Here is a 26585-nt window from a genome sequence, read left to right as displayed (position 1 = left end):
TTGCCTTGAAACAACATGGAAATCAAGTGGTTGGCTCCTGTTTCCATGTTATTGGTCTTTTCCGGAAAGTGTTCCCCCTGCTCCCTGATACCACCAGAAGAACTTTGGTACAATCGCTCGTGCTGAGTAGATTAGATTATTGCAACGGTTTGCTGCTAGCTGCCAACGAGGGGATCATTGCTAGACTACAAGTTGTGCAAAACACCGCAGCACGTCTTGTTCTCAATGTCCCTGCTCGAACTCCATCCAAACCTCTGCTGACCAAACTCCACTGGCTTTCAGTGAAACAGAGGGTGAGGTTTAAAGTATGCTGTGTCATTCACAAATGTCTCACAGGGAATGGTCCCGATTACCTGACTAAAAAGTTTAACTTATATGTCCCCTCTAGATCTCTCAGATCTGGAGATCAACAATTACTATGTGTTCCCAAGATTAACAAGACAAGACAAGGGGGCAGAGCTTTGTCAGTGGCTGGCCCGAAGCTATGGAATGATCTCCCCATGGAACTCAAATTATGCAGAGAACACTTTCCTTTTAGGAAAAAATTAAAAACTTTTCTCTTTCAGTATTAGGTCATCTATTTAGGGATGACCGTTACATGTTTGGGTTTCCTTGCTCTTAGATGTTGCCAGCGGCGCGGAGATACTCCTTCGGGAGTCGAGTCCTAGCGCGGTATAAGTGTGCAAATAAATAAATAAATAAAACGGGACAAACATAATTGGTGTATCTGACCATTGCTACATCTCGGACAGCCTGAAATCATGCCTATTGCCCTGCGTACTGCGACCATCATTGGCGCCTAAAGTTTTTGATGCTATTTTTCCTTAAATCTTCTAAAATTCATATCTCCTTTAATGGATTTTTGCCGTTTTTGTGTCATTTTGTTTAATATATTTTACTCTATTTTTCTAAATCAGAGTACAATTTTTATTATGTTGCGTTTTTGACTTTTTAACTGTTTTGGTATTTTTAAATGCTTTACAAATTTTCTTTATGTTAAGGCCTGTTTGCTCTCTGCCATAGCTACCAGGCATGAGCTCGAGTTTATTTTACTAAAGCCTATGAATAAGCCTAAAAGATTATTGACTTTCATAATCGTAGCAGACTTCATCCGCTTCTAATAATAAAGCGCTTTCATACAGTAGTTTATTCTAGTTTTCTGAAAAAAGGTGTTTGTACTGTGTAACCAAATACGCCATCTTATTTAATGAAACCTTGCAGGCGGTGTAGGGCAGGTAATTTTGTTGGCCAAGTTCAATTGTTATAAATGTTATCATTGTTGATTTTTTTTAACATACAATTATATTGCATCGAGAACACAGTTTACAAATGCAGAGCAGGGGACCAGCAGGAAAACTTACATTCTGGTGTTTCTTTAAGCGGCCATGTGCAGCTTTTCGAGGAAGTACTCTGCCTCAAAGGCAGTTTTACTCATTTGGGGTTGCTAACCCATGATTACTCTGCATTTTTTATGTCTGTGGCTCTCCATCAATGATGCATCTTCTTCTTTCTTTTATCTGTTTTTATTAGGTTTTCTTAAACAGGCCGGGCATACACAGTATACATTCCTGTTGATAGTGGCCATTTGATGGGTACATGGATATTGAATATACACCAAAGCAGATTTAATCAGAATAGATCCACTTTTCTGACTGCTGCATGCATATAAGACTGCTATTTGTATTTGTATCTTGAGCATTTATTGCTGGCACTCATTTAGGTTCTCTGGTGCCTGAGTGCATGATACATGCTGGCTCTGCTAGCCCTCTCTGTGTAGTGGACTGTGAACTGAGGAGGCAGGTAATAATGTAACAGGGACAACTTAAAACAAAGCAGGTGATTGTGTGATAATAAACAGGAGTGTGCCCTGGTCCCCCGCCTACTGTGTTCTCTGCATTGTCGCACAGAAAAAGGAGTCTGATATGTGTCTACAGGGCAGGATTGGGTAACACACATTTATGCCTGCCTCCTGTTTTCTTTGATCAGCTCTTTGAAGCCACTGCCCTCCTTTTGTAGTGTGTGCCCCTAAGGTGAATCCTCCGTATTGGTATTGTTTATGTTTTACAACTTGGCTAGCACGGTGTCCCAGCTTGTGGCAAGTGGGGTCTTGTGGATACCCAGGATGTCCTCACAATGTAGCGCAATACTCTCTGCCTTAGTCCATGTCAGAATGGAGCGTCTCCACCCTAATATGTGAGGGGGATCCGTAGCCTTTCCATATCTGGCTGAACATTCTCTTCGTTACAACGAAACCCAGATCGAGAAATCTAGAAGTCACTTTGTGTTTTCGGATTCTACAGTATAGATGCAATCTGTAAATTTTCCATTAAAATGGAAGAGAATGGTCTGTATATTGGGTAATTGTGTCTACTACCTCTGTCCAGTACCTATGCAGGTTGGGGCATCCCCATAGCATATGCAGTAGATCTGTGTCTATGAGACGGCAGTGGGGATAAGCAGCATCCACTTGGCCAAAGTACCAATTAATTTTTGGGGGTGTGAGATATACTCTTTGTGTAATGTAATATTGTATTTGACGTAGACATACATTTATGGGGATGTGCACAGGACTCTCCAGCACTGAGGCCCACTCGGGGTCCGTGAGCGAGTGATGCAAATCTCCCTCTCAGTGAAGCCGAGCGGTGCCAAGGTGACTGCTTTGTGTTGTCTCAGCGAGGCAGCGAACCAACGTGTGAAGTGTCCGCCTCGTCCCATTATGTGTAAATACTGTATGGGGAGGTGGGTTTGGGGCTCATTGGTTAAATCCCCCAATTTGGAAGCAAGGGCAGTAGTGAGCGGCATAGTAGGATAAAGTAAGGTGTTACCCGTCGTCTTCTACAAGTGTGTCATATGGAATTAGGACACCCTCCCGGTATAGATCTCCTGTATCCTGAATCCCCGCCTCACGGCAACCCCACAGTTCGGCAACCATGGCGTCAGGTGTCCTTTAGGTGTTCCCTCTAGTGGTAGAGCAGGCTTGTATGGGGTCACATGTCGGGTAATATACAAACTTCTACAGTAACACCGATGCGCCACACTGCGTAGTAATGATTCCGGTGGTTTTATTATCACGCAAGGATGAAGTAGTCTAATCAGGGCAGTTAAAGAGCAGGGTGATTGAGTGGTGTCCATGTCACAAAGCTGGCGGTCTGCCAGCCATCTTGCCTCCCATTGCATTTGTTCCGCTAGGTATTACTGTTCCAGGTTTGGGGCTGCATGGCCAAGTAGTGCTTCATCATCGTCACTCGGTGTCTGGAGACGCCCCATATAATGTCTCTCGCCAATCTCTTTAGGGGGAGAAAAAAGAAAGGTATAGTGGCAAATTCACTAAATAATATAGAAACCGTTCGAGGATCACCATTTTGGTGAGAACCACTCGGCCTGTCATTGACAGTGGAAGTGTTCCCCAGAATGTCATTTGAGAGCGGACGGCGGTCAGCGCTCTTCCCAGGTTACCATCTAGCAGGTCAGTTGGTTGCCTGTATATTTATTCTTAGGTAGCGGAATGCATCCACTTGCCACTTCGCGCCCATTAAGGACATCTGTCGGGGCTTGGCACCTCTCATTAAAGAGATACACATTCGATTTGGCAACGTTGACTTTCAAGCCCGATAGGAGGCAAAGTCTCCTAAAATATATGTCAATCTCGGAGGGATCGAGTGTATGTCTCTGATGTATACTAGTCGATCATCAGCGTATAGTGATATGTGTGTGTGAAGATGAGAGGGGGTAGTGGGCACCCCTGTCTAGTTCCTCTTCCAACTTATATTGGGTTGGATATATATATATATATATATATATACTCTCACCCGCACCGTTGGCTCAGTATACAAGAGTCATTCCATGCGTATGCATGTTCTACCTAGCTTGTAACGTGCTAGTGCGGCAAATAAGTACTCCCATTCCAGAGAGTCAAAGGCTTTCTCGAGTTCTATTATTAGACACCCGGAGTGCAGCCAACAGGATGCAGAATATGTTGTCACTCTAAAAAAGCACCTCAAGTTGAGAGAGGTGCTTGATGAGGGCACAAATCCGTTTTGATCCGCATGAACAGGGTTGGGACCACAGGTGTCCGTCGGTCAGCCAGTATCTTTGCCAATATCTTATAATCTGCATTCAGGAGGGCTAGCGGCTATAGGAGAACAAGTCTGTGGGATCCCTGTCGAGTTTAAGTAATGACACCAAGCATGCTTCACGCATGGATAGGGGGAGTCTCTGTTCAGTGAAGGCCCTGGTGTAAAGTGTATGCAGACGTGAAATCCGTGATGTTATATATGGCTTATAATACTCAGCTGGGAATCGATCTGGTCCTGGGGTTTTCCCTGTTGCCAGCGCCGCTATTGCGGCAAAAATTCTGTCAGGGGAGATTAGTGCGTTTAATGTTTCTCTTTACGCAAGGGTTAACCTGGGTAAGTGCACTGTGTCTAAGAAGGTGTTCAGTTGATGTTTTTCGCACTGCCCTGAAGACTGATATATGAGTGCATAATGATGAGTCATTGCTGTGCGTATTTCATGCTGTGTATACAGCATGTGGCCCACCTTGTTTCGTAGGGCGCATATGAGCTGACGGGTTGTTCCTGGTGCAGGAGCCATGCAAGCATCCAGCCTGCTCTGTCTGCAGAGGTGTGCGCAAGGAATGTGCAGCATAATTGTGGCATCTGAGCCTTTCTAATAGATCTGCATGCTCAGCACACAGCTCTCCTAAGCTCTGAGTGTCCTCCGCATCCACTGCTGTATTGGTTTCACGGTCCAACAGCTAATGCTCGACTTTGTTGAGTGCTTGCGTATGTTCCAGGTGAGTCCTAAGAAATGTCCCATGGTGGGTAACTTCAAGGAATCCAATTCTAAAAGGGTGTCACCTGTGGAACCTTCATTGGTCTTGAAATAATCCAGGATTGCTGTACCTAAGGAAGCATGAAATGCCTGATCTTCCAGCGCTGCTGGTTGAAGGGTGCCAGGGTGGGACGAGTGGAGGGCCTGTTTCCTATTGTAACTGCAACAGTTGGGGGATTATGATCGGAATGTGTGTGTCCCAGGTATTCAATCCTCTTGATTAGTGGGAAGAGGGTGTGTGACCCTACTATACGATACAATATGAAATGTAAGTTATGCACTGAAGAGTAGAACGAGTAAATGCGCGTTTCCAAGTTGACAGCGTGCCATATGTCGATCAAGGACCAATGGGCCAGCCACTCGGCCACTGCCTGTGCATTTGACGCAGCTGTGGTTCGTGTCAGGGGTGGGACGATCTGTCCAACTCCACATTTAACACTGAGTAAAAATCGCCCCCAATCAACCAGGGCGTTCCACTCTATCGGGCCCAGACTTTGGTTAGTTTGTGGAGAAACAAGGCTTGTTCAACATTTGGGGTGTATATACAATCTGTGAGGAGAGTGTGGCAGTTCAGCCTGCCTTTCGTGAATCCAATCCAATCCAAAAAAGCTTTATTCGACTTATTAGGTCATCAAAGCACACAATGATCATATAAAACGATTTCACATTATTTCCAAGTTGAATTCATTAGAAGGAAGGAAAAAAGAACATTATAAAATCAATATACACTTTCTAATATAGGATTATAATACCTTTTAAAACACTATGTACAATATAAAATATTATTTAAAATAAATAAATTAGAATTTCATAATTATTTTGAATCCATTATCCAATTTGGTGGAAGGCGAATGGCTGCTCAAGGCATAGATTTGGCGAGACAGATACATTTAATGGGCCGTACTCTTATTGCCCATACCCACCCCAAGAATTTCGCCATGGCAACAACTATCACTTCAGATGTGTTGCTTCTTAGAATTCTTTCTGCCTCCTGTTCCCTTCTTGTTCCTAACAGTTTACATATTGGGGACAACCAAATGCGCCGCGGGGCTCTGTAGCCATAACATTCAAATAATACATGGGATAAAGATTCATTTCCAGCCTGGCACACCAAGCACAAGACATTACAGGTTACCGACCATTTGCTATTGAAGGCTTTTATGGGCAGTGTACCAACCCTGAACTGGAAATATAATTTCCGCTAAAGCGGCTTTGTGATAATATCCCAATAGCGATCTAACTCGGGTATCGATTTGGCACATAGGAAACGGTCGGTGAGGGAGGCTGACTCACAGCTTCTCACCAGATCCATTTGTGCCATCTCCCAGTATTTAGCTTTCAGCACCTGCTTTGGGGGAAAGATGGCATTCTCCGGGTCATCCCACAACGAACTCATACCCATACAATATATTGTGGCTCTTTTGTGAATCCATATCTAACTTCTGTGTCAGTTACTAGTTCCTCCATAACATATGGGACCCCTGCTTTTATCCATATTAAGGCCCCCCTTGCTTTATAGAAATAATCGGTGCCATATACCTGGCCCCACCAGTGACAGTGGAGGCGATCAGCTTCTACCTGGGTCAAATATGTTTCCTGCAGGAGGGCTATGTTAGTGGATCTGTGGTGTAAATATGAGTATAAGGAGTATCTATGCATGGGCTAGGTGCATTCCCATCACATTCCCTGTGATAATATTTGCCAGTGCCATGTGTCAGCGATGCTGCCCCTATTGTGATATAAGAGTGTGAACTTGCAGCAGGGGACCAAGTGATTGTGTAGCACTCACACATGTCACAAATAAAGACAGAACTGGGGATTCACATGTAATCTGCATAACCATATTAGAGCAAACTCGCAACTGGAGTTTGTCCAAACAAAGTTGCCGAACCATGCCAACTATGATGGTGGCCTGTGTCTGGCTATAGGGGTTGCGCAGTTTGTGCCTTTAATGTCGTGTGAGACCCTCAATGTTTTCTTAGGATGTTTAGTAATCCCTTCTAAGTTTTAGATGTATGTGTGCGCTTTATCTGACTAAATGAAGCACCATTTCTTACTTAGCTTCCACATCAGACATTTTAAATTTCTGACCTTCCCCTACAGTGCATGCATAGTAGGAGGGATCAAGCATGAAAAGAGAGCATCACAATTTTGCACATTGCAAAGCATTGATCACTTATCAGGCTGTTGGTGACTGTTCAGCTTATGTTGTTAGACATTTGCGGTGTAATATCCGGAAGGTGCAGGGAATTCAAATCTTCAGATCTTGCGGACGTCGATCCCTCTGCGCTCATCATGCCGGTAGACCCCACTTCGTGATCAGGGCTCTGAGTTGTGGACCGGATCATTGCGGCCACATGATGTGCCTCCTGACTCTCCATCAGTCTCTGTTCCGGATCCGAGTACCACTAGCAGTGGCACATCGCGGTTAGGGCCTCTGCCCCTACCGCAACGCCTGTTTAGTTTGTCTCGTCTGAATGGCATTGGATTGGTAGGTGGTTTGGGCCCCGGCAGTAGGCCTGTTCCTTCCAGCCAGTCGCAAACTTATGAGGGTGAATCACAGCTACCCGCAGTCGGGTTGGGAAAAGCAGAGTGTAACGAATGTCTAGCTCTCGAAACTGGCGTTTCACTGCAGTGAAAGACCCCCGCTGTCTTTGTGCTTGCGCAGTGTAGTCCGGGAACAGCATGATTTGAGCATTTTGGATTCTGATGTGTGACAGTTGCATGCTTCCCTCAATATTGTGTCTCTGTCTCTGTAGTTTAGCAGTTTGAATAGGAATGGCCTTGGTCTGGCTCCTGGCAGCTGGTTACGGGCTGGTACCCTATGAGCTCGCTATACCACAAACTGGAGCGATAACACATCTTCTAGGAGTAACTTCCTCAACCATCGCTTGACATAGTATACTGGGTTGTGTCCCTCTTTTCCCTCTAGAAGGTCTACCACTCATACATTGATATGGAGCTAACGTCCTTCTGCATCTTCCAGTGTGTTTACTCGATCCAAGGTCCTGTACTGCCACCATGTAACTACGAGTGGTTGGCTGCAAATCTGAGAGTAGAAGCTCTTTGGCCTGGACTTCATTAGTTAATTTGCATTGGTCTGCTTTTAGTAGCGTAAAGTTGGATGTGATCTTGTCTATTTTTGATTCAAGGGACGTACGTGTTTGGTCCAGCAATGTGCCTAATCTCTCTACCGCAACGAGGACAGTCAAGTTTAGTGAACAGTGCTGATTGTGGGATATTGTGGGCTCTGTCGTCATTTGAAGCTGAGTTCTGAAGTGTCTCAGAGTGCGTAGCCGGTTGCGGGGCATTCGATCATCACAGGAGAACTATAACCAGCTTTTACGCTGAGGGCATATAGTATTTACTGAGGACTCTTCTCTGGGAGATGTTGGGGTCTTTTGTCACTGACCAGGGGTGAAAATTTATTTACTCTGCAATTGCTAGCCGCTGGAGCTACTTTTCAATTATGTGTCTGTTAGTTACTGGTAGGTGATGTCGCCGGGACCTGTGCTTTCTGCAATTTTTTCATCAGCATCAGCAGGGGCCAGAGGGTATTGGGAGATTTCACTGCCTGAGTGTGATGGAGTCCGCCTCTTATTTAGTTTCGCGATATGGTGAGCAGGACATTGTCACCTGGGACCCTCCTCGCCGCAGTTGGTGAATCTGTGGGCAACACCGCAGGTATGTAAGTCCACTTGTGCATGTGGAACTCTCCCACTCTCCACCCTGAGGACAAGAGTGGGGGAAGTGGGGCAGAGCGCTGCTCCAAATGTGTGTGGTATCTCTGAGCTGTGGTAGCTTTACTTTTTGGGAGACCTAAGCCCGAGCCAGCCTATGGGTCTCTCACAATCTCATTGGGCCTTCATTAAGGGTGCTGCGTGCAGGCTCAGGTCAGGTCAAACTCCACTGGGCTTCCCTCTAGTCTGTATACTGCCATTGTCCAGGGTTAAGAGCACAGACGGGTGGAAATCCCTGCTCCTTGCACGCACCACTTTGTATGGGTCTGGGTTCATACTGACCCTCGTGCCCTGTCTCGTGTCTCAGCTGCAAATTTTAGGCCTTGTCTTGCCCCCGTATCGCATGCTGTGTTAAGAGCTCTATATTTTGTGCAGTATCACCTCCAATTAGGAATGGATGCCGTCTCGCAACCCAGGCAGGCCAGCGACGTCAGCGTCAGGTTTTTCTCTCAGACCTCCGCTCGCTCCTGTGCCCTGATGCGAGACTCGTCCCTGGTTCCTTTGCCGCCTAGAGATTTTACTGCATTCGCTCTGGCTAGGTTGATTTCTGGATCTTGATCTCAACTGCCATTGCCCGACTTTCTTGTCCCAGGGCCAGTGTAGGGAAATCGGTGCACCCAACTATGCCCAACGAGTGTATTGCTCCAAGCTGCCAGCCACACTGCCTCCGCGGGGGCCTCCGGCTGTGACTTCTGTTGGAGTCTCAGGCTCCACTCCCCAGCATAAAGCTCTCTCCTCACTGCCACTAATGAGGGGACCTAGGTCTGAACCAGCCTCCTGATCTCGCGCAACCTCATTGAGCTTCAATGCACCACCGACGGGTGTGCCGCAATCATGTGTGGGTCAGGCTGTATTGTCTTGGTTTCCCTCTAATCTTTTATGCCAGCCAGGGTGTTTCCCTGCACACAGCAGCTGCCCTGGTTATGGGGCAACAATGCTCAGGTATCCCTACTCTCGTGTGTCACTTTGTATGTACCTAGGCCCGAACCGACCCGCGTGCCCAATCCTGGTCTCCACAGCAAATCGTGGGTCTGGGCTAGCCCCGCGCCCCATCCTATACTGGGAGCGCTGTAATTTGCTCAGTCTCACCTCCAGCTGGAAGCGGTGATCCGTTTGACCACATGCAGCTGCGTGCCCCACACTGAGTGAGCGTGGCCAGCGCCGAGTTGCACCATCAGGCCTCTTGAGTATCCTCTTCATTCTTGTACCTTGATGCACCCCCTTTTGTACCGCTTGATGCGGGTCTGGTCCCTGCTTAAGTCGCCGCCTCGATATCTCACTGTGTCCGTTCCGTGTGTGGGGGCTGGATCGTGGCGACTGCTGGCTGACTCTCTTTTCCCAGGTCCAGGGTGGGGAGATTGGTGAACTCAGCTCAGAAGGCATACTGCCCTCAGCCGCTCGCTGCTCCGCAGCCCTGCCGCTGGGTATCAGTGGGGGCTTTGACTGTCACCACCAACTTCAGGCATCCTCCTAGGCCCCACAAGGGCAGATCTCCCTGCTTCTGTGCTTTCTTCTATCCAGGAGCTTGCGATATCCTCTCCGGTCTGGTGCGGTCAGCACGGTTTCAGAGCTCAGCAGGCACATCATGAGCGAGGCCTCATACGTTCCCTCGCCGCCATATACCACCCTTTAGCTATCCCATTGACAAGGCTTGTGTGTTTTTAGGATAGGATTTGGTGTGATCGACTGCTTGACCGGGAGAGATTACTTAGATTTGTCAGGATAATCTTGGATTGTTAGCCACACCCCCGCCATCAATGATGCTTCTTAGTCCTTGTTTCATTTCTATGCCTGATACCACATTGTAAGTAGTTTCCTTTATTATGTTTCCTGTCATATGCTTGAGGGCTAGTGGATCCTGTGTTTGGATGTGCACTTCTAAAAACTACTTCTAAATAGTGATTAAACAGACAATGAAAGTGAGGAAAAACAGAGAAAATGAAAAGAGTGAAAGACCTTGTTAGGTTTCGCCTACAGACTGTTGGAAAACAGAGCTACTGTATACAATGTAGACTTCAAGTGGACTTTGTGTCCTTTCCCTTGTTCATGATTCGATGGATTTCCTCCCTATTCTTGTTTTTGTCCCACTCTGGAGGCATTTTTGATGTTGTGTAGCCTTTCACTGCTGTCTTCAAACCTTGCACTGAAGAGCAGGAGGGACTAATTTCTCTACATCCCTTCGCCTTTTCTGCCCACCTCCTTTTCCAGCCAACTGTCACTTAATTAAGAAATAATGCATCCCTGTCCTCGCTTACTCCAGCAGAGAGTCCAGAGTGCCATGTCACTGTAACCATCTGGTATACACCTTGGAATGTTTTTTCTTCTGCTTTATGAAAACGTATTCAAATATGGGCATGGTGCTTGTAGATATGTGCAGCAGGCATCTTGAATGATTTTTCTTAAAGCCTAGGATAAATTATTCCAAGATGCCTGCTGCCCGCGTGTGTGCGCCTGAACGGCAGCAGTCTTGGAATATTTTTTTCTGGTGCTTGCACTTTCTTTTTTTCTTTGAAGTATCAAGGTGTTATCATAAAACGACGACCCGTGGTTACAAAACATTTAAAATAAACAAATAAACAGAGGAAGACACTTCACCATCATAGTGAATATTTTAGGTGTATATATACCCTTATATTGTTCATCGACAAGACATCAAAATATTCGAGAACATTAACCACTTGAGACAACATATCTTTGTTTCTTCCTTATCTAAAGGTGTGTTCCACTTACTATATTTGTTGCTTAATGGCAGCAGTATTAAATGAGTCCATAAAGGTTTCACAAACCTCACCCCTCCCCACCACCCCTTCGCACACAAAGCAGAATGGCTTCACTTTGATTTGCATCCTAGCTGTGGTAACTTTGTACGGTGCACTTGGCACGTTGAATCTATTAGACAAAAATTTAGGAAAGTTCTCCTTTACAGCTGGAGTCAAAAGACATCTCTTCTAACAAAACGTCTTTATGGTTGTCACTTTCAGGCAGTCGCGGCTGCTACCTGGAAGCAGTAGTGGAGTGGGAGGATCGGGTAAAATATTCAGTTACCTCCCAGCTGACTGGCCAGCCTCCACCGCCTCTCCTGCAGCCTCTTCCTCACTTCTTGGGAGAAACAGGAAGCAGGAAGCACCAGGGCTCCCACGCTCCCTGCAACCAATCACAATGCTGCAGTGCAGCGTTGTGATTGGTCTGAGCGCCGGAGGCTGAGGGTGGGCATGTTCTCCATGCAGGCTGTAATGCAGCCTGCATATAGAACAGGGAAAGTGCTCAGGACTGTTTTCGGTGGCCGAGAGAGCCGACCAAACAGTCATTGCGCACTTAGGAGGGTTGCACTACTCCTTCCCTGCTCTGCAGCCCCGCCCACCCTCTCACGGAAGCTGCTGCAGCATGAGGACAAAATAGAATGATAAAACATTAGTTAATATAATTTTACTTTGTACTTTTTTTGCTGCTCCTGGCAGTGAGGTGACGCTCCTCCGCCTAAGCAGAGTAACCAACACTGCTTTCAGGACAACATTTTGACTTTCCTCAAGATAACAAACAAATGCCTGTGTTTTTCAGTACCTTGACTGGTGTCTCTGGGAATCTAAACCTGTTTTACCTGTACAGGTGTCCCATTGGTTCATAGGTTTATAATTATATGCTGGATGGATTTTCTCCATTTTAACCTGTCTTCCCAATTTTATCTCCCGTAGCATTGGATCTGCACAGGTCTGCAATTCGGTGATTTTTATGTACTGGCATCTGACGAAACCACTGTAGCTTCTTGTCTCACAATCTGATTGTCCATGTTAGCATTGCATGTGTCTACAGCTTTATTCCCACCACTTCCAGGAAGGAGTCAAACTCACCTGGTTTAATTAATATCTTCTAGGTGTCATGACCCGATGTGGCCACGCCAGGGACAGTTCTTAGTAATGTGCGTAAACGCGCACAGACACGGAAGGGGCTGTGCTTCCATTTTTAAAGAATTCACATTGCAACGCATGCCTTATTGTGCTAAAGTTACGAGTTAACTTGTGTGCTGCAGACAGCAGAGCATAGTAACATGGACCCCATAGCTGCCAAGATTTAGGTTTGATTGTGTGACATTTCCATGTTTAGTGTGCTTCCGTGGAATATTTCAATTCCCTATTTGTGACACTGATAGAGCGTCACTATACTCTGAAAATTGTAGGGGTGCATCATAATCATGGGTAATCCGCACCCACATATATATATATATTTGTGTTGAACTAAGTACTAACCATTAGAAATGTGGACGTAATAATGAGCAATGTATGTGTAACGTTAGGAAGTTAGGTTGTGCTAGTTGAAAGGGTAAAACGACATTTAAGTGCCACTGCTTATTGTAAACGCTTAACAAATTAGTTCATGTGTAATGTAATGCATTAGATTTAAATGTGCAAATGAAAGCTTGTATGTGTAGAGATTACTAAATGTGCTTTAAAGTGAAGAAATGTATTGCTCATAGATGCAATGTTTATTAAATGTGTGAAGTCCTAGATATGAAAAGGCCTAAAATAAATACTTGCATTTGCCATGAAAGGCCTATTCGTGATTTCTTATGTTAGCTGAATTGTGTTGGTCGAAATGTGTTTCCTTGGAAAAGCTCTCAGTTGAAGGCAGTCAGCAGATTTCATGAACGTACAAGGTTGAGTTGTTCACATGCTTTCGGTTTTTGGTGCAAGGACATCGTCTTCGTTAGTTAGACTGATGCTCTTTGTTTTAGAAGTTAGGTATGGAGGAGACCTGTTGCAGAGTATCGTGGAATGCTGATAATTGGAAGCTCGCTGGAGAAACCTGAGACTCAAGCTCATATTAACCGTTATTGGACAGAGTACAAGTTTGTGGAAAGGTACCTTCCAGAGGTGCTTGGCCAAATGAGGTGTTTCAGGGGCGTGTTCTACTAAGGGATCAGTTTGTATTAGGGATAGTGCCCTGAGGGAGGAGAGGGCAGAGAGCTGTTAGGAGGGTAAGAGAAGGGATCGATTCTTGAAGGGAAAACTTCGCTTTAGCTACTGACCCATGTACGTGAGGGTACTTCTTAGAAAGTCTTTACAAGCTGACACCTTTTTCTCAACTTTGCCTGGGAGATGCTATGTAGGAATGTCACTTCAGTGTTAGTGTAGGGACAGAACTAATTGATCAATTTTCCTTTCTGTAACTGATGAAGACTAATTTGGATGTCGGGGCAATTGTTGCTTATTTATTCTTTTTAGAATTGCTTATTCTTTTTACGCTGTACCAAATTAGGTTGTTTCGTAGGATGAACTTTGTATTATTTCCCATGTATTTCTTCAATCTCGTCATGAGGTGTTTGTATGTTCAGTTATTTTTGGCTTTGTAATAAAACCCCTCAATTGTAAGTCGGAGTCAGTGGTCCTTTCCGAGTCCAAGGTTGGTCCATACTGTTGGTGGTGAATGTATTGGTTTTCACCCCTTTACACTTTTCAGAAGATAAAAAGGTCCAGTCGGCCGAGGATTCTTAGGATTGGTAAGATCAGATAAAAAAAGAGATAAGAATCCGGTGTGATCAAGACCCTCAGGGACTTAATCATGAGAGGACCAAAGCAGTTGTAATGAAAGAAATCACAGAAATTCCCTATTTTGTGATTCAGTGTCTAAAAAATAGACTTAAAGCTGCTGCAACACTCTAGAACGAAGTGCTCGTCCTTGGAATGTTTGTGGCGCCAGAATAAACTACATCTTAGAGGAACATATATATTTTTTCTGGATTCACTCGTACTTGACTTTTGGATTAAATTGTCAATAGTGAAATGTCAAACCTAAAAAGGAGGATACATTTTTTCTCCCTCCAAAAACAGTTTAATTAATGTGATGTGGTGGCAGTGGCACAGACCATAAAAGCTTGTGCCGCAGACAAGGGAACTATACGGCCTTTCCCTATAAAGTCGTAATCAGGGCCGACTTTAGCACTGGTGGTGCCCGGTGCGACAATCATTGTTGGCGTCCCCCATGCCTCATGACTGCCTCCTCGGATTCTCTCACTACCACTGGGCAAAGTGCCCCTCATCCCTCCAATAATAAGATATTGCTAAACACAGCGCCCCCCCAGGTCAGCGCCCCCCCCCCTTCACAGGTCAGGGTCCAGTGCAGCAGCACCAGTCGCACTGCCCTAAAGCCAGCTCTTGTCGTAACTAAGCAATATCCAGACCTGACTAATGTTAATTGACTAATGTGCTCTAAAACGCAGTATATTCTGCAGCATTTCACTAAACATTCTTGGGGAGAAGGCTGGCGACATGAAGCTCATGTCAAGTCGTGTTTACATTACACATAGCTCAGTTTTCACCAGTGTTGCTGGGCTGTGGTAACAATAGGATTAATAAGTGGGGAACAAATATCTGCCTCATTTTGGTTTTGAAAGGCAGAGGTATGCGCTTGCAGGAAATTCCTTTCAGTAGTTAACAGGATCAAATGGGGCATTTGAATTGACTAAGGGAATTAATACAAAAAATCTCCTTTTGTTCTTTAAAATTTACACCAGTGCTTCATAACATATTGCTGCCATTTTACATGTTGTAAATAATAGACTCTAAATATATTACAATTGAACCATTACTTAATGTATAGCCCTTAGAGGGATGGAATGCCGAGTCAGCCATGGTTTGGATTTGAGCTAGTAACCTCCAGATCACTGCATATCTCAGCAGCTGCCATTTAAGGCCTCCCTGACAATTGGAGGAAGTTTTATTTTCACAGAGACAGTATAATTTTTCAAGGTGAAAAACAGAGCTTAGACCTGCCAGAGGTAAGGTTTTCTAATTCCATGAAGAGGATTAGCTCATCCAGTCCAGTTTTTGCTTACATTCTTGAACTTGTAGTCAGAATTTCTTGTGAATATGAAACAACTGTGCTGCGATTAGAAACATATACAACTGAGCAGAGTAATTAGCATTACAAGCAAACTGCATACAATGAAAAGCCCTCCCATGACAAATGATATATCTTCCTAAGCCTACCCTCAGAACATGAGCAGAGGGATATACCAGTGATCTCTGGGATTAGCACCGGCCCCAATACCTGGCATTTGTAGTTAGGTGTTCCTCATCTCAGGTTGCGCAAAGCCGGTGCGCCCATTACAAGACCTTTCCCCTCTACTAGAATCCTCCTCTCTGTTTTCCAAAGGGCAGGTCTTGGTTTATATGATAAGAAGTGTTGTGTTGTAAAACAGCATCTGTGCCTCTGTGTTTTGTCTAAAACGTTAGGAGCAGTTGTTTTAATGAGCACAGAAAAACAGGGCACTATGTTATTCGACCTTGTGCGAAATGTTCAGACTGAATCCCAAGAAGAGGAACTGAATGATAATAACATGTACCGCATATTTCTTAAATAATATAATGGCACAAAACTAAACGTGTTGTGTGGCTGGGCATAGCATAGCAGCCTACCACGTGCAGGTAGGCTAAAATGAGGGAAAACTAAAGTAGGCCCTAAATGGAACTTACTACAGCATGGAATGTAGAAGGGTCAGATATATTAGCGTATGTTAAGAGCTTCTTCAAACACATACTGCTGAGCCCAAAGGAAGAGGATATCATCTTGGATCGTACACATAGAGTGGGGACACGATCACACAGGAAAAGTAAGGCTCCAGATATACTTACCTGTGTGCAATCTTTTCGGAAAACATATACCATCATGGCAGGTATATGTTCCATGTATGCAGTCACTTTTGAAAGACAACCTTCTACATTTATCAAGACCTGTTGGCAATCATGTTGCAAAAAAGGAGAGACTTTACACCTGTCAGATCCACGCTGCATGAGAAAGGAGTTAAATGCTGGTGGGAGCAACAATTTCGATTGATCTTCCACTGGGAGGGAGTGCACCCTCAGGTACAAACGCTTAAGAAAGCGCAAAGAATTCAGAGAATGGCTGACTCTGGCAAAGGAGCATCAAAATGTATCACCCAAGGGACCTCGTCAGTGTACGTAAAGGACAGTTCAGCGTAGGAAGCCCATAGCTAAACCATCTGCAGACATAACAGCGCAGGAGAGAAGCATCCTCCTAAAGCAGCAGCAAGCAACAACTTCCTCCTTGGGCTCACAGGAGATATGTAGCGGTTTCAGAGCAAATGGCTCTGGAAAGGTGTAACACAAAGGGTGACACTTGCAAGGCCTAGAACTTTGTATACAGTACTGAGAGTGAGCTAAAGGTGGGGGGGGGGTGACATTGCTCTTGTTTCACCGGAGGGGATAAGGAGTACTCCACTTTTACCAATGTTTCAATGGCAGGAGACAGATACGGTGGGTGGGAAGTTATTGTTTTTTTTTTATTGATGCTCGTTGGTTTACTGTGTTGTGTTGATATGTGGGAGAGGGAATTTTCTATTTGCAAAAAAGACTTTCACATTGTATATCCAGACTGCTCTTGAATTGGTGGTCTCAGTGGCAGACCAATGTAAGAATAGCTTGATTGGCGAAGAACACTCTACTCTACTACCCAGAATGAGATTAGGATAGTGAGCCTCAAGGTGAGAGGGCTTAACGAGGTATTAATATCTGCTTTTTACATGAAACACATCTTAAGAAAGATTGGCACAGATTGTGATCAGAGTGGTTCTCAGTACAGCGGTTTCTTGTCCGATAAACATAAAAAGAGGAGGTGTACCTATTCTGATTGCTAATAAATGTTGATGCTGTGTGGGATAATTATGAATGGAGGAGGAGGGTAGGGCACTGGCTATCGCAGTGGTGGTGTGGGAATGTTCATTCACAGTGGAAACTATATATGACCCCAATAAAGGGCATGAGAGGTTTAAAGAATGTTCTACGGAACATTATACAGTCCTGGATAGGGATGTGATAGTCTGAGGGACTTTTAATCTGGTGATGGACGGGACTTTAGACCGCTCACCCCCAAGAGTGGGTCAGATGGGGGAGTGGTCAAAAGATGGCAAGGCTTATTAAATGATATCGGCTTACTCCATTTATGGAGAGTGGAACATCTGACGGAGACAGACTCCACTTATTTCTCAGTGATGCACAGACATTTACTAGGTTGAATCATATATTGGGCAAAGCACAAGTTGACCGTTCACAAGCACCGGTTAGGAGTGGAGATAGGCAACAGAGCACTCTCTGAATGCAAGCTTGTAGTCCTGACATTAAATCCACGAAAAGTCAAGAGACTGAATGGGAGATAGTGACTCTGGGAAGCTTTCTTGCAAAACCCATTTACAGGGAGGACATAGCTAAGGGTAGAACAATATACACAAGATAATAAAAAACCTGATGCATGGCCTTAAGACAATAATACATTGTCACCCTCTCCCTCAATACTTGGTGGTCTCCTACTTCTGGCCCTAAAGATATGTGGATTGACTATGGAATTTGGAGGCAGATATATTGAAAACTTATGGAATGCATACTGTTGAAACAAATCAAATCAGTGTGCAGCTCTGCGTTGAAGTAGTGACATATCGGTGTGTTTAAAAGCCAGATGCACACTTTAAATGTGCAGGAACATCACATTTATACCTTTCCTTTTCTGTTGCCTTGACACTGACTGCTAGGTCTGTCAGCAGGCATTTTGACATCCAACCTCAACTGTAATAGCCTATTACAGTTGAGCAACTACATCATTGTTACAAGTCAGAGCTAGAATCCATGGGGAAAGGTATGTTACTGAGCACCATTACAGCTGCAGTTTGAACAAGGAAAGTGGAAACCGATACACTCTCTAAATATTTCCACACATTCTGAGCCACACCATTTTAAAATCTGTTTTACATTGAACTAATTTTAATATCTTTTTGAAAAACTACTCACTACTTTTCAGTGTGTTCAACTTCACAGCACAGATTCTTTTACAAGAACATTTTATTTTTCCATTTTGAGGGTTGCACCCGCCTCCACAAGCCTGTCTAAAGTTTTCTAATGAGGGATGTATGACTCTCTATTTTTTCTTCAAACAACACCAGGATGTTTTCCTGGAAATTATTCACACTGTTCACACCTTTGATCTCCTTTACCATTATGTTCTGGAAAACATTTGCCACTGACAATAGTCTAAAACGGTATCCTGGTGAATTTTAAGTGCTTTCCATTGTTATAATGATCGTAAGAGGTTTTGAGTCTTTGCATACATAAGCACCCTCCCAATTCAGGTGGGAGACAACCAATTTCAAGGCTAGTTTCCTGCCTCCCAATTCCTGCATGCAAAAGCCCAATACCTTGGTGGGCTTCTGCCGACAGGGACTGGTCTTGTGTGACTCAGAGTATGCACTGCCAAGAACCTGGGTATTGCTCAACATTTTTCTCATGCTCTATGCCTGTCATAGCACTTTCTCTGTATATTACGTATATTTGCATTTATGATATCCAATCCTGCAGCAGCACACTTAGAAATCCTATACATGACAATAGGCCCAATTCATTGAATAGAAGTCAATGTGAGAAGTACATCCTCCCGATTATTATTTTAAATCTCCCACTTTTCTCTTCTAAAATGAAATCTATGAAGGTCGATCCAGATTTCTCAGTGATAACAACAGGAGAAATCCATTTGGAGGTTTCAGTATGTTCAGTGTTTTCATCTTGAAGTATGCAACCCATTTTCTTTACCTACTTCCTGACAATAATTGTTACCCTTCTTAAGCTGCATTAGACTTGACAATATTCTTATGAACATATCCTTTGAGTTCTCCCAACTTTTCAGCAAACACTTGTTTGGGTCTTACTACGATCTCAAACAATGATATGTCCTCAACTATCAATACTTGTTTGGGAGCTCTGGGTTTAGTTAATATATGTAGGATGTGTTGGTGTTTCTACCCCAAGATCGTTACACCACTTACCACTTTGTGCACGTTTCCCTCCACTTGCCACTTATAAACTTTTATCTTTGTAACCAAAGAGCCAATAATGAGGATATTTTCCTCTTGATAGCCTCCTGGGTTTGTATTTGCAAAGAAGATAGACATGTCCATTATGACATATACATTTTTCTTGGTATAATGGTGAAAAGTTAACCTGAATCCACCATAAGGTGAACTGTCTACCCCATAATCCATAATCTTGAAATTAGCTTTGAGTCTATGCAGTCTGCCTGTGGTGTCTGAGTTGTCACTAACACAGAGAATCTTGTCAACCCTCTGGTTTTCTGAAAGTTCTCTTGTGGTATAGCAGTTTTGGATTTAACGTGATCTCTGAACCTTTTGTGGAAAATGACCTTTATCCTGAAACTTTCTGAACTCTTTACCAAAAGCAAAATAATTATTTGAATACTGAATTGTGAAAGCTGCTTCCACACCTAGTGCACATTTTCTAATTCGCTTGTGTGGGTCCTTACCAGCTATGCTCTTGTTACCTTTTTTTATATCCATTGGTTGTGTTAAGGACTTATGTAGTCGCTCTATCTACACAAGAAACCTCAGCACCACTTCTACTTTCTCTTTTTTCCATTTGTTTCATGCAACAATCACATTCTTCTACTACTTAGTTATCTCTATTGCATCTTTGAGTGATTTTTTTTTTGCTGTACAAAGTCTTGCCTGCATTTTCCTACTTTTGCATTGGTCTATTGACTGATCCCATAACAACTCGTAAGTCATTGTGCTAAATTGGCACTTTACTGATAATTCACGTAACCTAGAAATAAACTTTCTTACTATTTCTACCACTCTTTGTGGTTGTGTGTAAACTGTATTTCTGGTCATAACTGTGTTAGTGTCTTTTGCAAATCTGTTCTCTAATCTTTTATTTGCTTCCTTGTAAGTGTCTGTGTTCTTTTACCATCCTGATCAAAAACTCGTTGAACTTCTTTGCTGAGTGGCCTTAAGAGGCTGGCTTTGTTTCTGGAAGGGTCAAAGTCTTGGCCATCTATAGCTTCTAAATAATTGTCAAACATATCGATTTTTCACAATCAATGGGTAGATTTCCAGTTTGTATAAAACATTATGGTGGGGTATACGTGCTGAGGATTCCATGTTTGCAAATGAAAGTTGAGAGGCAGCACACTCGCAAGCAAAAATAAAAGTGTAGTCTTTACTTCTAGTTTCAATAGGACTTTCTGTTAGAATAGTCTTGTTTCTATTGTGATTCTTTGAGATAAGATAACCGGTTTTCTTTTCTTGGTTTTAGTTATTAAAGAAGAAAACTGGAAGGGCCGTACCAGTAGAAGCTGGGCAGTGCAGAAGCTGGTCAGTGCAGGGTAAGATAGTCATTTATTATTTCTGTTTAAGTTCAAATTCACCCAAAATGTCTTTCACATTTATACTTTTAAACAAATAAGTTACTGTAATGTCACAAATGTCTTCTTTATAGAAATAACTTATTTGTTGATCAGTAGGTGGGCGCTTCGGAGTAATCTGTGTTGTTTCCTTCAATCATGTTAATTATGCTGACCTCCTTGTTGGCTATCACTTCAGTTTCCTTTGTTCAGCTCTCGGCTCAAATTCACATCCACTGAGGTTCTGTGTTGTTAGCTTGTGAATCTCAAACAAGCACTTGGAGCAGCAACCAAAAAAAACAGTAAAGGGAAAAGTATCAATGTAACAAAATACAGCTGATGTCCTTCCTTGAAGTATAAAAAGTCTTGTTTTAATGAATCTTCTTGACACGATGGTACACGGTAATACAATTAGACATCCAAAATTTTCAGTATCAAAGAACCAATGAAACAGCCAACACGTTTCGCCCGAAGAGGGCTTCCTCAGGGCTGTAAATACAACATATGCAGATGATACACTTTATAAAGCATTGGCATATAGACACAAAAAATAAAATCAGTTTGTGTCTATATGCCAATGTTTTATAAAGTGTATGATGTCCTCTTAAATGTATATATCCTTATTAACACAGTTATTTGTTATTGGATTTCTATGTAAGTTATTATACCGTTGTTGACAAATGTACAGACATGCATCTTTGATCATGTGCATATGTTGTATTTACAATTTTTTCAATGAAGGACATCAGTTGTATTTTGTTACATTGATACTTTTACTGGTTTTTTTGGTTGCCTCTCCAAGTGCTTGTTTGAGATTTATTTGTTGTAAAAGTCTTTAGCAATGGACTTAGGAGGTGGGCAGCTTGCATACAGCACCTGTATTAATACTAATGTGTATATATAGGCGATGCAACAATTAACCCCTTATTGCCTTTTTTCACTGTGTTTTTTGTTGTTAGCTTGTGCTTCAGTCTTCTTTTGTTGAGTTTGCGGCTCAGCCTCACACGCTCTGAGGTCTCATTTTGTAATTGTGCTGTTTGCATGGACTCACGCTAAGGTTGACTTGGGAAGATGAATCTAAGCTGTAGTTATTTTGTCATGATATTATTATTTGTGTAACACAGAAATTAATTACCCCCAAAAGGGTCTCATGACACTGTGGCACATAAACTGGCGAAAACAATTCTAGAAAGAGACAAACGTTTGTGAAGCGGGCCAGGTTGGATCGAGACCTAATATGTAGGGGTAGTTTGTTCCAATAATTGGGAGCAAGATAAGCAGGATAAGAGACAGATCTCTCCCCATATCTTGCTATACTAATGCTGTATGGGCACAGCAGGGATTGCCGACTGGACCTAAGGTTAAAGATTGGGCGGTAGAGCGGCAGTTTCTTTTGAGAGTAAAGGGGGCCGCCTGCTGACAGAGACTTGTGAACTAAGCAGATACGTTTAAAAGGAGCGCTTTTTCAATGGCAGCCAGTGCTAAGATCTAAGAGTAGGCTCCGAAGGAGTGTGGGTGGCACTTGACAGATTAGGCAAGCAGTCGTGGTATGATCTACTTGCAGTTTAGATAAGAGTCTCATTTGCAGCTACCATAACTGCGTTACCGTGGTCTAGATGACTAACAATCAGAGCTTGAATGAGTGGCTTTCTGGTTTGGAGGGCTAGCCATTGGAAAGCCTTCCAGAGCAGTCACATGATTCTGAAGCAAGTGCCATAGGTAGAGCTGGCCTGGTCTTTAAATGAAAGGTTCTCATCAATTAAGATGCCCAGATTTCTTACCGCCTTTTTAGGGGAGTGGTTGAACTCAGTTCTAGGGGTCACCAATCCACTGACCAGTGAACATAACCGTTGCCGAAAAGCAGAATCTCAGTCTTTCTACTGTTCAATTGTAGGCAGTTGGACTCCATCCAAAGGGCTGTCTTCCTCATGCAATTGCCGAATCTAATCTTCATGGACTCAGAATTGGATCCTATGGAGATGATCAATTGGGTGTCATCTGTGTAAAAGAGGACCTCAAAATCACAGGATCTTATCACTTGAGCCACGGAGCCACATATACATTAAAAAGAGTTGGACTCAAAGAGGAGCCCTGCAGAACCCCTACAGGTGTTAAAAGACTCTAGATGTATAGTTTGGGTCTGGTCACTAAGAAAAGTCTTGGGCCATCAAAGAGCTTTTCCACCTACAATAATCTCAACAAGTCTCTGGATCAAAATAGAGTGTGAGTGGGTGTTGAATGCAGCTGATAGGTCGAGTAATACCAGCATTGCTGGGAAACCTTCATCAAGAGAGAGTCTTATGGTGTCTAATACTGTCACTGGTGCCTTTTCAGTGCTATAAAAGGCACAGAAACCAGACTGGGAATAATCAAGGAGAAAATAACTTTCAAGTAAGGACGTAAGCTGTTTATTTACCAGAGTTTCCACTATTTTGCGAAGAAATGGAAGCCGCAATATTGGCCTGTAGTTGGATAGCTCCAGGGGATCTGCAGTAGTTTTTGTTCATTAAGAGAGGCCTAACTTTATCTGCTTTCCAGTAGTGATGCACAGTTACTATGTGCAGATACTGATACAAGTGTAAAAGTTGCGCACAGGTAAAATGTGGGTTTTGTTGTTAACAATTAAAGTTGCCTTCATTTAATCAAACCTCAGCCCGTATGTAACAATATTTTAAAAGCACACCCCTAAAGCTGTCTTTAAAACAGATAAATAGCATTAAGTACAGTAGTTGCTGTTTTTGTACGCTTACACTGATGGCAGTAATCGCTTAGTTCTTCTGCTATCTTGTTAGTGGCCTGGAGCTCATTGCCAGTTTTGTAATGAAACAACCTCAGAGGAGAGAAAAAGTAGAATTTATTAGAAGAATCGACCCAACAGAGGTGCTCCCTCACCAACCAGTAAATAACACTCATAAAGCATCACATAGCTACACAACTAATGTAATAGACTAAGTCCCCCGAGTTCTATAATCACAGCAACAACACTTCTGTTCATGTTGGGCCAGCACATCAGAATGCTTGCTCCAAAAAGCAGCCAATCAGAACGCTTGAATTTCTTTGCTCCAGCCTAACCCTCTAACTGCTGTGGCATAGATTAGCAGTTAGAGATGATAGTCTAACGTTAGAGGTAGAGGTGCCCTGCTCAGTATTGTATGCTCTTGATTCCCAGTCTGAAGGATTGATCCAGAATGGGACAGTATTGGGTAAATCACATGACCGTATTTTCCCTTGTCCATCAAGATTTTATACAATCCCCCTTTTGGTAACGAATACATACACAGTCCCTGCCCCCAGGAATCGTGTGAATAGATGGTTATCACACCAGGATTTTGTAACCACATGTTTTTGCAATGAATCGCAGAATCAAATTAAAGTCCTAATGTTAAGCTGTTAAGTCCTAATGTGAAGGCATAGAGCTGTAATTTTTAATACAATTAATGTAAAGCTGCATGTTTCAATATATGCTTAATGGGGTACGAATGTTTACTGATGAGGAGGAGGAATAAAATGCATTGAAAAGCTCCTAATTGGAAAAAGTGAGAGCACTGTGTGCCAAGCTGCAATGAAGTGACGTAAGGGACGGTTATCTAAAGCATTTCAAGATGTCCTAAATGTTTCGATAGAAAGTGTATTTTCACTTTTTATGAAATTTTGTAATTGAACGCCTGATATTATTTAGACACTATGAGTGTGAGCGTAACCTGACCTTTGGACAAAAAAACATAGGGGCATATTACCAAGGGGGGGGGGGCGATATTTATCGCTAAATAGGCTTAGCGATGATTTTTTTATCGCTGAGCATCGCCGGAATTTATCGCTGAAATGAAATGAAATGAAATGAAAAATTATATTTATATAGCGCGCACATACCCTAAGGCCTCGCAGCGCTTGAACTGAGTAGTGTGGTGAGCAGATAGCAAGGTTAACACATTTTGGCGAACAGGTAAGTTTTTAATGTCTTCCTAAAGACCATCAGATTGCTGATTTCCCGCATATTTGGCGGGAGCGAATTCCACATCTTAGCTGCTAAGTGTGAAAACGCCCGGCCTCCCCAGCGAGCCTTATTGACTTTAGTTGTCGAGGCAAGATGAAGGGCGCTGGAACGAAGGGTTCTCGATGGAACGTAAGGTACGACCAGAGGGCGCAGAATGGCTGGGCCTGTTCGGTGAAAAGCTTTGTGCACAATGCACATAGCTTTAAAATGCATTCTGGCAGCTATTGGGAGCCAGTGGAGTTCTTTTAAAGCCTTCCTTGCTGATTGGCCACGGGGGATGCCAAACAAGAGTCGAGCAGCACAGTTCTGTGTAACTTGAAGTCTGTTGATCACTGCTACCGGGGCACCCAAATAACTTGCTATTAGCAACGTTTATCTCCAAATCGATAAGTTTTCCGGCGATAGCGGCAAAATGCGTGAATATCGCTGAGAATACAGTGATATTCACGCATTAGCGATGAAATGCTCTTAGCCATGTTATCCACCTCCCCTTGGATAACATGGCTAAGAACTGGTCTAGGCAGGTGTTAGTTTTTGGAGACACTCGCGCTTAGCGCGAATCTTTCCATCGCTACGCCTGCCTTGCTAATGGGCGATAGCAACGTTAGCGACTGCTTTCAGTCGCTAACAGGTTGGGTATGCCCACTTTGCATGTCATGCGCGTGCTTGCACATGGGTTGGTGGGAGTAACGGGTCTCATGGTGGACCACAATGAAAGTTGGGACAAGCATGTTATTTGTTCGCTATGGCACATTGAAGATTAATTTGGAAGGGGTCAAAGGAAAGTGCTGACAGCTTTGTAGAAAAAAACAATTGCAATACATACTGCCAATCTCAAGTTTACAACTCAGATTAGCACAAATATGGTTGATTGCTTGGAGGTCAATGTATTCATACAAAATAACAAAATTGAAACGAAGTTACACAGAAATGAAATAGTTGATAATTCAGTGTTTCACACCAGTAGTTTTCACCCTCGACATCTGATCAATAGCATCTCCTATGGGAGATGCTTAGACTCAAAAGATTCTGTGGCTGTGAGGAAGACCTTAAAAAGGTCCAAAGTGAATTCAAACCGAGATGCTTCACCCGGGGATGTTATTCTAGGATAATAGATCAAGCTATTTAAAAACAGGAAAAACAAACAGGGAAAGTCTACTATGTGACTGGCATTCTGGAATTGACACCAAACATGGTAATTCAAACACCACCGATGGGGTAACTAGGCTGATATTGACCTACAGCAAACAAGAGCGACAATTAAGAGCAATGCTGAGGAAACAGTGGCCTCTGATTCTAAGTGATCCAGTTATTGGGTCGGTACTCCCTAAAAAAACAGTGATCACATTCAGAAGAGCCTTAACTATCAGTAATGCCCTTGTAAAGAGCAGTGTGGAGGTGACAGTGAGTGATAATTGGCTATCTGTTAAAAAGGATTTTATAAATGCAATTCATGCAGGGCTTCCCAATTTGGTGTCAATATGAAATCCCATTCCATGACAGGCATGTCAAATAGATACATTTCTTACATGCAAGACTGAGTTTGCTGCTTATGTCCTTGAATGCACATGCTCATTGCGCTACATAGGGAGCACCAAATTGCCGGTGCATAAACGTATACTTCAACACATTTGAGAAATAACCAACTTGGATCCCTCTTACCCAGTGGCTCGACATTTCAAGGACATTCATAACAGCAATCTCAGTCATCTCAAATACTATGTGATATACACAGTAACGAAATTAAGGCGTGCAAGTAATCGAAAACCAATATTCCGGAGGTTGGAGACAGATACATTTTAGATTTGGATACTAAAGCCCCG

General features: G+C 43.3%; 1 protein-coding gene across 7 annotated transcripts in view; it reads left to right on the top strand.

Annotated features, from left to right (window-relative positions):
* HPCAL1 (hippocalcin like 1) overlaps positions 1 to 26585 on the top strand; it is a 1733702-nt gene that overhangs the window by 1002490 nt on the left and 704627 nt on the right. For all 7 annotated transcript variants that reach the window (XM_078647808.1, XM_078647811.1, XM_078647806.1 and 4 more), the window contains exon 4: positions 20681 to 20750. The gene's annotated coding sequence lies outside the window, so the exon portion shown is untranslated. The remainder of the gene's footprint in view (positions 1 to 20680; positions 20751 to 26585) is intronic.

This window comes from Lissotriton helveticus, chromosome 6 (genome assembly GCF_964261635.1).
Source record: "Lissotriton helveticus chromosome 6, aLisHel1.1, whole genome shotgun sequence".
Taxonomy (NCBI): domain Eukaryota; kingdom Metazoa; phylum Chordata; class Amphibia; order Caudata; family Salamandridae; genus Lissotriton; species Lissotriton helveticus.
Note: the sequence above shows the minus strand (reverse complement) of the source record. Positions and strands in the feature narration are given on the sequence as shown.